Here is an 11,416-nt window from a genome sequence, read left to right on the forward strand (position 1 = left end):
GTAACTCTCGACGCGCAAATTTATCCTGAGTAGAATCATCTGCTATTGAAAGTAAGAGCACTTAGCGACTTCCAGCAGTTTCAAACCTTTCGTGAACTTCATCTCTCGTACATGCTCAACGTCCAAAGTTTTAACACCTTAAGTCATTAGTAAAGCAATTTATTTTTATTTAATCGTATGTCTAGTGCACCCCGTCGGGCAGAGCGTTCGCCCGGTGTCGGTCTTTCAATTTGACGCCATTTCGGCGACCTGCAGTCGATGAGGATGATGGGATGATGATGAGGACAGCACAACACCCAGTCCCTGGGCGGAAAAAATTCCCCGAGCAAGCCTGTTCGAACCCGGGCCCAGAGGATTGACAATCCGTCACGCTGTCCGTTCAGCTACAAGGGGCGGATGGTAAAGTAATCAAACGTTTGAAAGTGTGTTATGCATGGGAGTTCGACACTTTAAAAAATCTTGTGTGGTGGGTTTGCTGGCATTTTCTGTCATGTCTGTACGACGGCAACTCTCCATACGTATTCACTCTTGCATATATTATGACGTGTAATGATATACCTGCATTTTTCTGGACATTCCTGTTTCTTTTTCAATCTAAATTCGTATTTGCGATTGCAGAGTCTTTCGTAAGTTGACGTCTGCCCTGGTCGCCATGTAGTGAACTCAGTAGTTACTGAAAGTTCTATTCGCACTTTCCTAAACCTGAGCCACAAACACACTGTGTCTTAAGTTCTCTAAAGTCGCCACAGCCTTTCATCATGGTTATACGGGGTAGCCCTGAGGGATGAAGTAGTGAAGGCAGCAGAGGATCAAGTAGGAAAAAGACGAGGGCTAATAGAAATCCTTGGGTAACAGAAGAAATATTGAATTTAATTGATGAAAGGAGAAAATATAAAAATGCAGTAAATGAAGCAGGCAAAAGGGAATACAAACGTCTCAAAAATGAGATCGACAGGAAGTGCAAAATGGCTAAGCGGGGAATGGCTAGAGGACAAATGTAAGGATGTAGAGGCTTGTCTCACTAGGGGTAAGATAGATACTGCCTACAGTAAAATTAAAGAGACCTTTGGAGAGAAGAGAACCACTTGTATGAATATCAAGAGCTCAGATGGCAACCCAGTTCTAAGCAAAGAAGGGATAGCAGAAAGGTGGAAGGAGTATATAGAGTTTTTATACAAGGGCGATGTACTTGAGGACAATATTATGGTAATGGAAGAGGATGTAGATGAAGATGCAATGGGAGATAAGATACTGCGTGAAGAGTTTGACAGAGCACTGAAAGACCTGAGTCGAAACAAGGCCCCGGGAGTAGACAACATTCCATTAAAACTACTGATGGCCTTGGGAGAGCCAGTCATGACAAAACTCTACCATCTGGTGAGCGAGATGTATGAGACAGCCGAAATACCCACAGACTTCAAGAAGAATATAATAATTCCAATACCAAAGAAAGCAGGTGTTGACAGATGTGAAAATTACCGAACTATCAGTTTAATAAGTCACAGCTGCAAAATACGAACGCGAATTCTTTACAGACGAATGGATAAACTGGTAGAAGCGGACCTCGGTGAAGATCAGTTTGGATTCCGTAGAAATGTTGGAACACGTGAGGCAATACTAACCTTACGACTTATCTTAGAAGAAAGATTAAGAAAAGGCAAACCTACGTTTCTAGCATTTGTAGACTTAGAGAAAGCTTTTGACAACGTTAACTGGAATACTCTCTTTCAAATTCTGAAGGTGGCAGGGGTAAAATACAGGGAGCGAAAGGCTATTTACAATTTGTACAGAAACCAGATGGCAGTTATAAGAGTCGAGGGGCATGAAAGGGAAGCAGTGGTTGGGAAGGGAGTGAGACAGGGTTGTAGCCTCTCCCCGATTTTATTAAATCTGTATATTGAGCAAGCAGTAAAGGAAACAAAAGAAAAATTCGGAGTAGGTATTAAAATTCATGGAGAAGAAGTAAAAACTTTGAGGTTCGCCGATGACATTGTAATTCTGTCAGAGACAGCAAAGGACTTGGAAGAGCAGTTGAACGGAACGGACAGTGTCTTGAAAGGAGGATATAAGATGAACATCGACAAAAGCAAAACGAGGATAATGGAATGTAGTCAAATTAAATCGGGTGATGCTGAGGGGATTAGATTAGGAAATGAGACACTTAAAGTAGTAAAGGAGTTTTGCTATTTAGGGAGTAAAATAACTGATAATGGTCGAAGTAGAGAGGATATAAAATGTAGACTGGCAATGGCCAGGAAATCGTTTCTGAAGAAGAGAAATTTGTTAACATCGAGTATAGATTTAAGTGTCAGGAAGTTGTTTCTGAAAGTATTTGTATGGAGTGTAGCCATGTATGGAAGTGAAACATGGACGATAACCAGTTTGGACAAGAAGAGAATAGAAGCCTTCGAAATGTGGTGCTACAGAAGAATGCTGAAGATAAGGTGGGTAGATCACGTAACTAATGAGGAGGTATTGAATAGGATTGGGGAGACGAGAAGTTTGTTGCACAACTTGACTAGAAGAAGGGATCGGTTGGTAGAACATGTTTTGAGGCATAAAGGGACCACAAATTTAGCATTGGAGGGCAGCGTGGAGGGTAAAAATCGTAGAGGGAGACCAAGAGATCAATATACTAAACAGATTCAGAAGGATGTAGGTTTGCCGGCCGAAGTGGCCGTGCAGTTAAAGGCGCTGCAGTCTGGAACCGCAGGACCGCTACGGTCGCAGGTTCGAATCCTGCCTCGGGCATGGATGTTTGTGATGTCCTTAGGTTAGTTAGGTTTAACTAGTTCTAAGTTCTAGGGGACTAATGACCTCAGCAGTTGAGTCCCATAGTGCTCAGAGCCATTTGAACCATTTGGATGTAGGTTGCAGTAGGTACTGGGAGATGAAGAAGCTTGCACAGGATAGAGTAGCATGGAGAGCTGCATCAAACCAGTCTAAAGACTGAATACCACAACAACAACAACAACATACGGGGTCGAGTCACATTAACGTAACGACTGCCTGGGTTCGAGATGAACGTACAATAAACACTCACAGATGGCAGGTGGTAGCACTAGCGGTACAGCGTGTATAAAGGTATATGAAGCACGTCGTGGGGGTGGCAGGGTGAAATAGGGGGGAGCGGAAAACAGTGCATTCATTGTCATTATGCGGAAGCGGAGAAATTTATCTGACGCGTAAAAGGGCACGATAATTGGCTTTCGGCCCAAGTATGTAATGCTTACCGTGACGGCTACGTTTGCAATGGCGCTGTGGTTAAAGTACGTGCATGACAAAATGTCGCTGTCCAAAATCGGCGCCGAAGCATGTGTGGTGCACCACGGGCCACAGACAACAGGGGTGAACAACGACTGCACAGATATGTACGGGAGAATAAACGAGCATCTGACGACCAAGATGAACCAAGGGCCTACCAACAGCGACCGTCCGGCGAACGTTGAAGCGTACGGGCGTCCACAACAGGCACCTGCTTCACGCACCCATGCCTGACTACTGTTCATTGGCGGCGAAGGCTGCACTTTGCAACAGGTAGCCTTCTCAGATGAATGACATGAAACGTCTGAAAGCAACGAACGTCGGACAGTTCTAGGCCGGAGAAGGGAGCGCATGGTCTGGGGAATGTTTCCCTGGTTGATATCGTCATTCTGGAACCCACAGTGGATAAGAAGTATAAGCTATCCTTGGAGACCATATCCAATCCGACAAGTAATTTTTTGCTCGTCACAATGGCAATGCAATGTGCCATAGAGGTCGCAGTGTACGTGCCTGTTTCGGAGAGCTACAGGATGAGTTTGCCATGCTCTCTTGGCCACCACACTCTCCGCATTTAAAAACAGTCAAGACCTAGCTTTACGCGCCATCGATTGTTATCCGAGAAACCTAGCGCAGCTGGCAGCGGCGCTGTGTCGCTACCTTCCAGAACCTCACTGCCCATCTCCCTGTAACTTAGAGCTGCAATTGTGGTTATACAGGTGGTCGCATTAACGGGACTGGACTGTGTACGAGGGTTGGAACTTTAATAGTGGCAACTACGAGGGCTGTTCAATAAGTAATGCAACACATTTTTTTCTCGGCCAATTTTGGTTGAAAAAACCGTAAATTTCTTGTGGAATATTTTCAAACATTCCCGCTTCGTCTCGTATAGTTTCATTGACTTCCGACAGGTGGCAGCGCTGTACGGAGCTGTTAAAATGGCGTCTGTAACGGATGTGCGTTGCAAACAACAGGCAGTGATCGAGTTTCTTTTGCCGGAAAACCAGGGCATCTCAGATATTCATAGGCGCTTGGAGAATGTCTACGGTGATCTGGCAGTGGACAAAAGCACGGTGAGTCGTTGGGCAAAGCGTGTGTCATCATCGCCGCAAGGTTAAGCAAGACTGTCTGATCTCCCGCGTGCGGGCCGGGCGTGCACAGCTGTGACTCCTGCAATGGCGGAGCGTGCGAACACACTCGTTCGAGATGATCGACGGATCACCATCAAACAACTCAGTGCTCAACTTGACATCTCTGTTGGTAGTGCTGTCACAATTGTTCACCAGTTGGGATATTCAAAGGTTTGTTCCCGCTGGGTCCCTCGTTGTCTAACCGAACACCATAAAGAGCAAAGGAGAACCATCTGTGCGGAATTGCTTGCTCGTCATGTGGCTGAGGGTGACAATTTCTTGTCAAAGATTGTTACAGGCGATGAAACATGGGTTCATCACTTCGAACCTGTAACAAAACGGCAATCAATGGAGTGGCGCCACACCCACTCCCCTACCAAGAAAAAGTTTAAAGCCATACCCTCAGCCGGTAAAGTCACGGTTACAGTCTTCTGGGACGCTGAAGGGGTTATTCTGTTCGATGTCCTTCCCCATGGTCAAACGATCAACTCTGAAGTGTATTGTGCTACTCTTCAGAAATTGAAGAAACGACTTCAGCGTCTTCGTAGGCACAAAAATCTGAACGAACTTCTCCTTCTTCATGACAACGCAAGCCCTCACACAAGTCTTCGCACCCGAGAGGAGCTCACAAAACTTCAGTGGACTGTTCTTCCTCATGCACCCTACAGCCCCGATCTCGCACCGTCGGATTTCCATATGTTTGGCCCAATGAAGGACGCAATCCGTGGGAGGCACTACGCGGATGATGAAGTAGTTATTGATGCAGTACGACGTAGGCTCCGACATCGACCAGTGGAATGGTACCGTGCAGGCATACAGGCCCTCATTTCAAGGTGGCGTAAGGCCGTAGCATTGAATGGAGATTACGTTGAAAAATAGTGTTGTTTAGCTAAAAGATTGGGGAATAACCTGGTGTATTTCAATGCTGAATAAAACAACCCATGTTTCAGAAACATAATGTGTTGCATTACTTATTGAACTGCCCTCGTATTTATTTACAGCTCGTATAAATAGCTACGTGTTTCAGAGTTTTACTGACCTTCAAAGTAGTCACCAGCATTGTGTATAACCCGTTGCCAGCGATGTGGAAGTCTTAGGATACTCTTAGCAATGGTAGTTGTGTTGACCGTTCGAGCGGCGCGGTCTGTTGAGGCTATAGCATCGTTGGTCGGGAGGCCCCTATTCGGGGAAGTTCGGCCGCCAAGTGCAAGTCTTATTTCATTCGACGCCACATTGGTCGACTTGCGCGCCGGTGATGAGGATGAAATGATGATGACAACACAACACCCAGTCCCTGAGCGGAGAAAATCTCCAACCCAGCCGGAAATCGAATCCGGGCCGGCTTGCATAGGAGACGAGCTCACTACCACCCAGCTAAGCACGCGGACTCAATTTAGAAATTGAGTTGAACTTAACGAGGGCTTAAGTGAGGGGAGTGCAGTAGGTAGTATACCACTTAGCAACCGCATCAGTCAAAGAAATCACTAACAGCTTGCACTGTAGGTGCTTGAGCATTGTGCTGCATAATGATGGTCAGGTCCTGCAGAAAGTGTCATCACTTCTGTCTCTAAGCTGGTCGTAGATTGTGTTCCAAAAATGAACAGCACAGAGACAGAAGTGATGACAGTTTATGCAGGACCTGACCACCATTTTGCACAACAATGCTCAAACACATACTGTCCAAGTTGTTAGTTATTTGTCTGATTGATGGGGCTGCCAAGTGCAATACCACCTACTCCAGTCCCCTGACTTAGCCCTCGTGAGTTCAACTAGAATTTCTAAACTGAAGGAAACACTTCACGGCATTCGCTTCAGAACTGCTACAAATTCGCCGAGCGGATCTGGCGCTACAGTCTGGAACCGCGCGACCGCTACGGTCGCAGGTTCAAATCCTGCCTCGGGCATGGATGTGTGTGTTGTCCTTAGGTTAGTTAGGTTTAAGTAGTTCTAAGTTCTAGGGGACTTATGACCTCAGCAGTTGAGTCCCATAGTGCTCAGAGCCATTGAACCATTTTGCTACAAATTCGTCGGGCAACAGACCGGGCCGCTCGAACTGTCAACTGCCACTGCTAAGAGTATCCTACGACTTCCACATCGCTGGTAGCGGGACATACACAATGCTGGTGACTACTCTGAAACTCAGTAAAACTTTGAAATTCCTATCTATTTTGTACGAGCTGTAAATAAATACACTCCTGGAAATGGAAAAAAGAACACATTGACACCGGTGTGTCAGACCCACCATACTTCCTCCGGACACTGCGAGAGGGCTGTACAAGCAATGATCACACGCACGGCACAGCGGACACACCAGGAACCGCGGTGTTGGCCGTCGAATGGCGCTAGCTGCGCAGCATTTGTGCACCGCCGCCGTCAGTGTCAGCCAGTTTGCCGTGGCATACGGAGCTCCGTCGCAGTCTTTAACACTGGTAGCATGCCGCGACAGCGTGGACGTGAACCGTATGTGCAGTTGACGGACTTTGAGCGAGGGCGTATAGTGGGCATGCGGGAGGCCGGGTGGACGTACCGCCGAATTGCTCAATACGTGGGGCGTCAGGTCTCCACAGTACATCGATGTTGTCGCCAGTGGTCGGCGGAAGGTGCACGTGCCCGTCGACCTGGGACCGGACCGCAGCGACGCACGGATGCACACCAAGACCGTAGGATCCTACGCAATGCCGTAGGGGACCGCACCGCCACTTCCCAGCAAATTAGGGACACTGTTGCTCCTGGGGTATCGGCGAGGACCATTCGCAACCGTCTCCATGAAGCTGGGCTACGGTCCCGCACACCGTTAGGCCGTCTTCCGCTCACGCCCCAACATCGTGCAGTCCGCCTCCAGTGGTGTCGCGACAGGCGTGAATGGAGGGACGAATGGAGACGTGTCGTCTTCAGCGATGAGAGTCGCTTCTGCCTTGGTGCCAATGATGGTCGTATGCGTGTTTGGCGCCGTGCAGGTGAGCGCCACAATCAGGACTGCATACGACCGAGGCACACAGGGCCACCACCCGGCATCATGGTGTGGGGAGCGATCTCCTACACTGGCCGTACACCACTGGTGATCGTCGAGGGGACACTGAATAGTGCACGGTACATCCAAACCGTCATCGAACCCATCGTTCTACCATTCCTAGACCGGCAAGGGAACTTGCTGTTCCAACAGGACAATGCACGTCCGCATGTATCCTGTGCCACCCAACGTGCTCTACAAGGTGTAAGTCAACTACCCTGGCCAGCAAGATCTCCGGACCTGTCCCCCATTGAGCATGTTTGGGACTGGATGAAGCGTCGTCTCACGCGGTCTGCACGTCCAGCACGAACGCTGGTCCAACTGAGGCGCCAGGTGGAAATGGCATGGCAAGCCGTTCCACAGGACTACATCCAGCATCTCTACGATCGTCTCCATGGGAGAATAGCAGCCTGCATTGCTGCGAAAGGTGGATATACACTGTACTAGTGCCGACATTGTGCATGCTCTGTTGCCTGTGTCTATGTGCCTGTGGTTCTGTCAGTGTGATCATGTGATGTATCTGACCCCAGGAATGTGTCAATAAAGTTTCCCCTTCCTGGGACAATGAATTCATGGTGTTCTTATTTCAATTTCCAGGAGTGTAGTTGCCACTATTAAAGTTGGAACCCTCTTCATATATTCCTGAAATTTAGTAAGTACAGTGGTATTTGTAGACGCTGAGTGGCCTAGGAAAACAGGTAAACAGTGCCCCAAACATCCTAGCTAACATCTAACTGACAATCTTATATTATTTTACCAATAATGCAATCTAGATCACGTTTATATTCAACTATAGTTACGAATTTTGGTCCTTGTTAAGCACTCGTGACGTCTAAAGCTAAAATTTAGCAGAAGCTTTCCAGCACCAACGTCACATAGATGCAACTTTTTCTGGTATTTTACTTTTGAATCTTGAATTGACTTAATTCCGCGGTAAGGTGCCATTATAGTTCAATCTAAAAGTTATATTCACTGTTCCGCGTGTAAAAATAATCAAAGAAGGTCGTTGTTATCTCCTGCAACAGAATGCCGTCTTTCTGATTAATTTCTTTTCTTCAGTCTGAAAACCGGTTTGATGCAGCTCTCCACGCTACTTTGTCCTGTGCAATCATCTTCGTCTCCGAATAACTAGTGCAGGCTACATCCATTAATCCTGCTTAACAGTATTCAAGGCCAACAGCCTTGTCGCAGCGGTAGCAACGGTTCCCGTCGGGTTACCATGGTTAAGCACTGTCGAGCTTGGCAAGCACTTGGATGGGTGACCGTTCAAATGTGCCAAGCTCTGTTTGCAAGCGGGGTGCACTCAGACCTTGTGAGGCCAATTGAAGAGCTACTTGAATTAGAAGTAACAGCTCCGGTCATAAAAACTGACAACGACTGGGAGAGCGGTGTGCTGACCACATGCCCCTCCATATCCGCATCCAGTGACGCATGTGCTGAGGATGACACGGCGGTCGGTCGGAACCATCGGGCCTTCCGAAGCCTCTTCGGACGGAGTTTCTACAGTATTCATATCTAGGTCTCACTCTATAATTTTTACTCCCCACACTTTCCTCCACTACAAAACTAACCATGTCTCAGAATGTCCCATGAATCGATTTCTTCTTTTAGTTAAATTGTGCAATAAATTTCTTTTGTACGCAGTTCGATTTCTTACCACCTCCTCAGCTGCGTGATCCACCCATGTAGTCTTCAACGTTCTTCTACAACACATTTCAAAAGTTTCTTTTCTTTTCTTGTCTAAACTGTTCATCGTCGATGTTCCACTTCCGCGCCAGGCTACACTGCAGACAAATGCCTCCAGAAAATACTTCCTGACAGCTAAATCTGTATTCTATACCAACAAATACGTCTTTTTCAGAAATGTTTTTCATTCCAACAGCCAGTCTGCATTTTATGTAATCTCTAGTTCGACCATCATCAGTTACTTTGCAACCCAAATAACGTAAGTGAGCTACCGCTTTTAGTTTCACATTTCCTAGTCTAAATCCCTCATCATAGTTTGATTTACTCTGACTACATTCAATTACCCTTGTTTCTCTTTTATTGATTAACCAGTACTGCAGCAGCCAAAGTACTGCCATGACCAAGCATGACTGCTGCCGCTACACAGCAGCGCTAGTCCGTCGCTGCTGGATTACTGGGTATTCTTCGAATTTTCTTGTCACAGTTAATAAAATGGTTCAAATGGCTCTGAGCACTATGGGACTTAACATCTGAGGTCATCAGTCGCCTAAACTTAGAACTACTTAAACCTCACTAACATAAGGACATCACACACATCCACGCCCGAGAAAGAATTCGCACCTGCGACCGTAGCGGTCGCGCGGCTCCAGACTGCAGCGCCCAGAACCGCTCGGCCACTCCAGCCGGCGACTGTTAATACATGTCGATAAAACATATTTCGCACTAGACTCATCTGGCATCGCTATATCGAAATTACGCTTGAGAAAAGTTCTGTTTTGGAATGGGAAAAAAATCGACGCTCTCTGTGGAGACTGTGTGTTGCTTTAAAGATGCTATGAGTAGTTTTTGCTTGGTCTGACTCCAGCTACACAGTGTGAAGTCGAAAAGTCAAATATCTGGCGAAACGTGTGCAGTGGAGAGGAAGTGATACTATCCTAATCAAAATGACATAAATGGTTTAGTAACAGATATTGGTCAGACCATGTCAGATGTTTAGCATTTGACATCAAAGTTGAATCTATAGGATTGGTTGTATGGAAGTGTGAAAATCGCAACTCGGAAGAAGCGTCATGAAACAGTCAATGTTTTTCCTATCAAAATTATGTACGTTTTTGCCTCAATATTAGCAGTTTGTTTGATGAATTAGTAATTAACTTGAAACCCAGATGAATCTCGCCTCTTCATAGACAGCTCATCAAAGAGCTTCAAATGTGTGTTAGTACACAATCCATCTCTCCCTATGGCTCACTGAGTGCATTTCAAACAGAATTTTTGCAGTATCTATATCTTTCTACAAGCACCGAAGTATGAAGAATATGGGAGTTATCGGAAAGTTCAAGATGTAGTGTCTCTATTGGATCTCCAAGTCGGTTTTACCAAGTTTTCGTGTCATATTTTTCTTTGGGATAGCAGAGACACAAAGGGGCATTACAAGAAACGACTTTGTTCTCAGCGGACTGATTTCTCAGTGGGAAAACTTAATGTTATTTGGAAACCACTGATAGATAGGAAGAAGGTGCTCATGTCTCCACTGTGCATAAAGCTGGGTCTTGTGAAGCGATCTGCAGGAGCGCTATTTCTGCAGATTTCAAGTAGCTGCGAACCTCCTTCCTGAAGTTGCCAAGGGAAACTTCGAAGCAGGTGTTTTCGTGGGACCACAGAACAAGAAAAACTTCAGTGCAACAAATTTCGACAGTTGCTTGATAAGAAGAGGATAGCTACTAGGACCAGTTTTACTGCAGTTGTTCAGAGCTTTCTGGGCAATATCAATCCCGAAAGCTATGAGCAACCGCTCCGGAAATTAATGAATAACATCGTTGCTATGGGCTGCAGACGTCGCTCAAGGTCCATCTTGGTACATTCAAGGAGAATATGGGAGCTTACTCTGAGGAAAAGGGGAGCGTTTACATCACGGTGTGCTGCAGTTTGGACGCCACTATCAGAGACAGAACAGTGGGAGATTATATTTGGAGGCTAATTCGGCACAGTGATTACAATAAAGTTGGAAATATGTGCTCGTGTTTATATGTACAATGTTTTAACTATTGTAGCGTTTGTGTTGGTTGGTAGAAAAGTTGTAGCTAGGGCTTGGGTCTCTATCATTTCTTCTTCTACGGGCTCCAAAATAATTATGTCAACTAGCACTGTTCCCTTGCAGATCACTCACCTGCTGATATTCTGTCCCAGTCGTCGATCATCGTTTTTTACAGCAAAGTGTCGTCGCCTAGTAAAAAACTGATTAAAGGGACAGCAGGGAAGCCACAGACCGATATAAGTCAGTATCATCTGGCAGTGCATCTATCCGGAGATCTTTACATAAATGAGAGGA

Source organism: Schistocerca nitens, chromosome 12 (genome assembly GCF_023898315.1).
Source record: "Schistocerca nitens isolate TAMUIC-IGC-003100 chromosome 12, iqSchNite1.1, whole genome shotgun sequence".
NCBI lineage: Eukaryota > Metazoa > Arthropoda > Insecta > Orthoptera > Acrididae > Schistocerca > Schistocerca nitens.